The sequence below is a fragment of the Sander vitreus genome, chromosome 1, assembly GCF_031162955.1.
Source record: "Sander vitreus isolate 19-12246 chromosome 1, sanVit1, whole genome shotgun sequence".
Classification (NCBI taxonomy): domain Eukaryota; kingdom Metazoa; phylum Chordata; class Actinopteri; order Perciformes; family Percidae; genus Sander; species Sander vitreus.
In genome coordinates this window covers 37185530-37192246 of record NC_135855.1, presented here as the reverse complement: position 1 = coordinate 37192246, position 6717 = coordinate 37185530, and the positions used below count along the sequence as shown (strand labels likewise).

At 39.2% G+C, this 6717-nt stretch overlaps 1 pseudogene; it reads left to right on the top strand.

Moving 5' to 3' along the window:
- Positions 1-1114: 1114 nt before the first annotated feature.
- LOC144523315 (uncharacterized) lies at positions 1115-6383 on the top strand (annotated as a pseudogene).
- Positions 6384-6717: the final 334 nt, after the last annotated feature.

The following is a 6717-nucleotide window of genomic DNA, read 5'->3' as shown; positions in this document are numbered from 1 at the left end:
AGTTGAAATTGATGGTGGTGGTAAATATTCATGAAAAAGGACAAGTTTGTGAACGGGCAACACAGATTTTGATAATGAACAACTAAACACGTTACACACTGGGCCTTTAACAGTGTTAAATGACTCCCAGTTTAAGAAGAAATGCATTTTAAACCACGACACCTCTTCTATGCCTATGATAAACAGTTCATATTTAAAACATTAGTTTTTACAATCATATTTTTTGTGTGGTCGCTCAAAACATATTCAATAAAAGTAGCAGTGTGAAAACTAAACAACATTTTGTGTAAAGTGAAGCTCTGCATCAGGGACAATTTGACATTTTCTGCTACCTTGCATTCTTGAAGGACAGGTGTAGCATAAAAAGAGTATTACATGAACGATAGATGGGGGGGAGGGGTGGTGTTCACAGCAATTACAATTATATTTCTTCTTCTCTGTCTCAGGATGCAGATGGTTTAAAAGTTGGTGTGGCTGATCTCATCAATCAGTGGGTGAAAGGAAGTGAAGATGGGAGCAGGTGCAGCTCACCCTCCAGACCAGCAGTGAGTCCAATTTTTACCCTGAATGACCAGGATTGTCTTCTCTTCTTCTTCTCTTTGCATCATGCTCTTGCAGTGTTGGTGGGTATGTTTGGCAATACTCATAAAGTATGTTTTACCCCTGAGCTGATCTTTTTCCTAACAAGTTTCAGTTCTGTGACATGAGATTTACAACAGCTGTTTATTTTGTGTCAACTTTTCTGCTCAACTCTCTGTCTGTCTCATAACTTCCTGACAGCATTCCTCTCAGCTTCATGCAACCACACCCAGCCCTTTTCATCTGGTTTAAATCATCATCACTCAGTTTTAAAGGGCAGACAGTGAAAGACTGCCCCCTTGTGGCTGCAGAGATGACAAACCGTGTACTTACATGTACTGTGTGTTCCTATATTTGCAGGACATGAAACCTGGTGGTGTTTCAAACAAGAAGAATTTATGGGAGAGCCTCGGTGACACATTATCTTCTGGAAGGGAAGGGAAGGTACAAATTCACACCAAAGTATCTTGATTGATGCTTCTCTTTAAAAAATATTGGCTAATAGTGTTATTCTACAGTGATGCAACAAGGAAGCATGATAGGTTTGGGTTTGATCCTTGAGGCAATGTCTATTTGTGAGCCCGCTGTCACAGGTTATGGCCTTAGTGTGGACAAACATTTGGATCAATTCGAACAAAGAAGAGAAGACGTTTCCTCTTTTTAGAGCACTGCACAGATGAAAATATCCAGATGTTGCCTAAACTTGAGAACAGTTGTAAAAATAAAAATGTATGTTTGTATTGTGACACTATAGGTTTGGAAACACGAACCTAGGGACTTCCATTATTAGTCTGAGGGGTCACTAAAGGATTGAATGGACAGGGAGAGGAAATCTGCCACACAAAATTATAATTCATTATAATTATTCTTTATTATTTCTCCACATTTTGCCTTCACATTGTAAAATGCTGGATACCATCACCTCTTCTGGCCTGTAAAAAATCTTAACTGCTCACTCATGTCTGCACTAATGTCATAAACTGTGATGAGTTATGCTTTAGCTAGTCTCGCATTGCCAGACCTTCCTCCACCACGCTGCAGAGGAGGGTCTGGCTAGTCCACACAGCATTCCTGGGATGAGAGAGAAACGTGCTCTGGTTTATTGGCATGTCTTTAAACCAATCACAATCGTCTTGGGCGGTCCTAAGCGCCGGACGGACGGATCCCCTGATGACACAGGAAGATATAGTCTCTCTCGGGTCATCCACAGGTCACAAGTGACATTGTTGGTATACATACTTGAACTGCGTATGCGCAAAGGGAATATTCAGTGCTTTAAGAACTGCCTCTGGCAGGCAGCAGGGATGAAATAGAACTACAAATCATTTTTATTTTGATGTGTCACAAGCACACTGATTAAAGTTTTGGCTATTTTTTATTTTTTTTATTTCCTTCCCTTTAAATATTTTTTCAGGCTCAAAACTTGGATTGCTTGAGAGAAGTTATTTTCAGTCTCTAATCTATCAAATGTGCTGCATTCAGGGACATCATGAGAGCTGAGATACAAAAATAAAACAAAAACAAGACTCTAGTTTTTGTCTTTAAAATTAAACTCAAATCAAAGATGAATTTGTTAAAACTGCTGCTCGTTTGTTTACTGGTAGAAGGTTGTAATTTTTAGGAAGCAATAACTAAGATGAATAGAAAAATATCAAATACCTTCAGATGTAAACTGGAAAATATGTTGAAAACAGTTTGCACGGTCTGGATGAGGATACACTGAAGTTACAGCGTAAATGTTTGTGAATCTCTCACTGATAAGTATTGTTTTATCAACTGAATTTCAGGAGAGCTCCACTGCTAAAAGATATAAGTTTGTGGTGACGGGTCACGGCAAGTATGAGAAGGTTTATGTGGACAACGACTGCAGAGAAGACGCAAACTGCCAGTCAGGTACAGTTCCATTAACCATCCTTAATTCATTCATTTTCAGACTGTAATAATTTTAATTTTAGACATATTTAAAATGTACCTGTTGCTAGTTGCTATTTATTTTCCTTTATCATATTTACTTATATGCTAATTCACTTTAACATTATCAGTAGTTCAAATGTGGCTCACCTTTACAGACTGTGTTGCTCTTAAGTTCTGCACCTCGTTCTAACGGTAATGGTATTCATGTAAAGACAAGTAGAGTATATTAGGCACTGATATTGGATGTGTCTTGAACAATACTTATTTCCAAGTTTGGGGTTTAAAAAAATGACCAACTAACTTCGGTTAAGTCTCATATTACGTATTTTTCTTATTGTCAGTAAATTCCATGAAAAGACAAAACCAGCAATATATGTATCTATATGTATTGTGTGTGTATTAAAACCCTAATATATCTTCTTCCTCTGAACCAATGGGCATGGAGCTGAGAGTCACGCAGATTATTAACACAGTCGGTTTGGCTCTTTTCATGGGATGTGTTGACAATACCAAACATATAGAACCACACAAACATTACCTATTAAAGCTTTAGTGCGTAACTTTTTGAGATTAATGAACGTTTGTCACATTCAAGCCTTTGCCAAATGAGTTGATACAAAGCTAATTAAGACTCTCAGCTCCACACAACTCTCTCTGTATTTCTCAGTATGGCTTTGTTCAGAAGATTGTGTTGTCCAGCGACTTTCGCTCGCAGAAATACAAGTGAAGATAATGACCTCTTCTGAAGAGTCCATCATGTTTTTTTAATCCTCCGTGTCCTCCTTGGCTACTAGCAACTGCGTGGGGGGGCTTGCGCGATCACGGAAGGCTTGTATCATGTGGACGCGCCAACAGTTTTGTTGTCATTACTTAGAATTACTCATGGGGGCGACAGAAACTACACACTATAGCTTTAATAAGGACCTATGAGCTGTGATGTGTCACCTTTTAAATCTACAGAGTAACTGGTTCTGTTGGAAATTGCTATTGCTATATTTTAGGTGCCAACCACAGCATTGTGAAAAAAAATGTAAATACAAGATATGAGTTTCACATTCAACTTTATGCATTTTTGAGAAACACACAGTAAACAAAAACATATTATAGTCCAAGAATCACTGTTATAAACGGGGCTGTGGTTTGCTTATGGGGGTAAACTCCCCCCTACCTAAAATAAATTCCATAACATGATGGTCATCTTGGGGAAAACAACCATTTTTAAAAATCCAATATATCAACAACAACATGCTAATATCTACTACAGCAGCATCACAATCCTCCTAAGCTGTGAAACATCACACCCATCTGTCTTCTCCAGCTGTCACTCAATCTTCCTTTAGTCTGTCTTCCTATAGCAGGCCGCATCACCATCACCATCATCTCTTCATCATCATCATCATCATCATCATCATCATCATCATCGTCATCGTCATCATCATCAACATCATCATATTTATCATTCACCGGTATTCACTTCTACATCTTAGTTACAATCTAAACTCAGTAACATTGTTCACAAGTCCTGGACGCTCAGACTTAGGGCAAGAAATTACAATCCACCAACAGAATCACTGAGTTTATTTGTTACACTGGCTGGAAATGTTATCATGCCATCGATGTTGGAGGAAAACATTGGATCTCCAACTTTCAGAGTTGCCTACGCAAGTTGAAGACAATGCATTTCACTTAAAGACTTTCCTCAACTGACAGAGGAGCTTAGAGTCCTTAACATCATCAAAATAAAAGTGGAGAGTTTTCACACAACACTGGTGAAATGATGAAACAAGAATTTGACTTTTGGATGGGACTGGGCTATATATGTCCTCAAAATAACACAAAAAATAAATGATATTGTCAGTTCTCACTGTAACAATGCTAACATGCTAATGTTTAGTAGGTATAACCTTTATCATGTTCACCATCTTAGTCAAGTGTGTTAGCATGGTAACATTAGCTAATTAGCACCGAACAGAAAGTACAGCTGAGGCTGATGGGATTGTGATTCCTTTTGCAGTTATTTAGTCATAAACCAAAGTATTGGATGGACACATTAAAATGGCGTTGGATGAAAAGCCAGAGGATCACCAAAGTCAATAGGATTAATCCTATGGGGACCATGAATGGCTATCCAAAATGTATTGGTAATCCATCCAATAGCTGTTGAGATTTTCCAGTCAAGACCCAAGTGGTGGACCAATCATAAACAGACCTGACATTTCCATCCGTAAAGCCGCTAGAAACTAAGTTAAACATCCCCAAAGCACCTAGATTATAAACCTCAGCAGATAATATATAATCATGTAAACTGACATCAAAAGAAGAACTTTTAGGTATTGCAGTGTTTTTTTCCTTATTGCCCAGTCCCAAGATGTACCAGCCTGTGTGGTAGTAGTTTCTTGGCCTGATCGAAAGCCCGGACATCTGCCGCTTCATTTCCATCCATACCTGACTTGCAGAAAGCCTTAATCTGTTCTGACTGGACCTTCATGCTTCATCCATCTTTATTTTCCTTCTTTTAAAATCCATCTGCCCTGTTGTTCCAGGAATGTAAAAGCCCTATTTATTACAGAGATTAAAAACTGCCTACCAGCTGTGTACACTAAAAGCCTTACTTGTTTTAGAAAAATAGAAAAAGGTAGAGCATGACAAATGAAACAATCTTTTATCTAATAAAGTATCTACAGTACATGCTTTCAACACTATGTCTAAGCCATCGTCAAATGAAAAAAACAATCTGACCAAGTTGCTGAGTATATAATGTTCCTTTCTTTCTTTGCGTTATTGTTTCTTTTCTGTCACATCCATCCCATTTGATTTATGCACAGATGCCACACTCCTGTATTATTATAATAATAATTATTATTATTAATATTGACCTTTAAAAAGCTGTAACAGCTAACTTATAGACTAACCTATACAGCTACATTCTATAAAATTATGTACTGTATATTTCACATAGGGATGAATTTCTTTTAATGTTTTATCAATGACACTTTTAATCTTTTTCCCCTCAAGAAAAATGTACCTCCTCACTGCAGCCCTGATTTATAATATTAACCTTAATTATTACATTTACTAAATACACATTGTTTTATGTTTATCACTGCATCTTTCAATTTTCACTTCTCATCACCAAACATACTTATGCATCAGATCAAGTATCTGTGTCTGTAGCTTTCGCCGAACCAAATCCTCTTGCTTTCCTGTTGAAGTCCTTATGTTCGTCTTCCTGGGATTTGCGTTTTATCAGCCCCTTTTCAAACACTGCTGATATTTTCGAGAGTGGCTTCTCTGCCGCCTCTTTAAGCTTCCTGGCATCAAAACGGGGACTATACAGCAAAATCGGCAGCCGATTGACAAAGGAAGGAACTTCTGTTGGATTGTCTTTAAGTTCCTTTTTCTTCTCTGAATCTTTCTTGGTGGCGTTGATCTGGTGCATGATTCGATCTTTGGTGGAGAACATTTGAAAAAGGAGGGTGTCCCACATGTTCAACGCCTTGGGACCTTCTATGTTGTTAACCACCTCTTGATTGGCACATTTGTCTGCTGAAGACTTATCATCTCCACCTTGATCTGTTTTCTCGTTGCTGCCACTGGAGTCGACCTGAGAGTTGGCCTTCGGCACTGGAAACGTAAGTTCCTCTGGCTCAACGACCATGTGTTTCTTGAGCCGTGTCCATCCGCTGAGCTTACCCTTTAGGCCTTTCAGTTTTTGGGCTGTTTTGGGCTCAGAAGAAGATGTGTCTGCTTTAACGGTCTTCTTGTCAGCAGTTGAAGATGCAGTTGATGTCGCTGACTTCGTGGAGGGTTCGAATGCCGGGGCTTCCATCGGTGCAGCTGTAGTTTTGGTCCTCAGAACGTCCTTGTCTTTGAGTCCAGGTTTTTGCTGAGATGGCAGTGACGTTCCTCTGTTTGGGGATGGAGCTTTGACTGAGGCTGAGGCCTGAGGCAGAGAGGCAGGAGTGGCAGAGTCAATCACAGCGGCGTTAACTATGGACGGTTTCATGACTGTATCTGTTGTTGGCTTTGCAGGGGAAATGTTCTCTACTGGTAGCTCTGTCGAAGGCTGAACATTACTGGTGTGCAAGCTAATCTGGACCGGATCGGGGGGAGACTTTGAGCAATCTGTTTTTACAACTGAGGGTTTCGTTTCTGAAGTGGCTGAGGACGGTCTTGATTCTACCTGCTTATTGGGAGGTTGCGCTTTAAGAATAGGTTTACTGG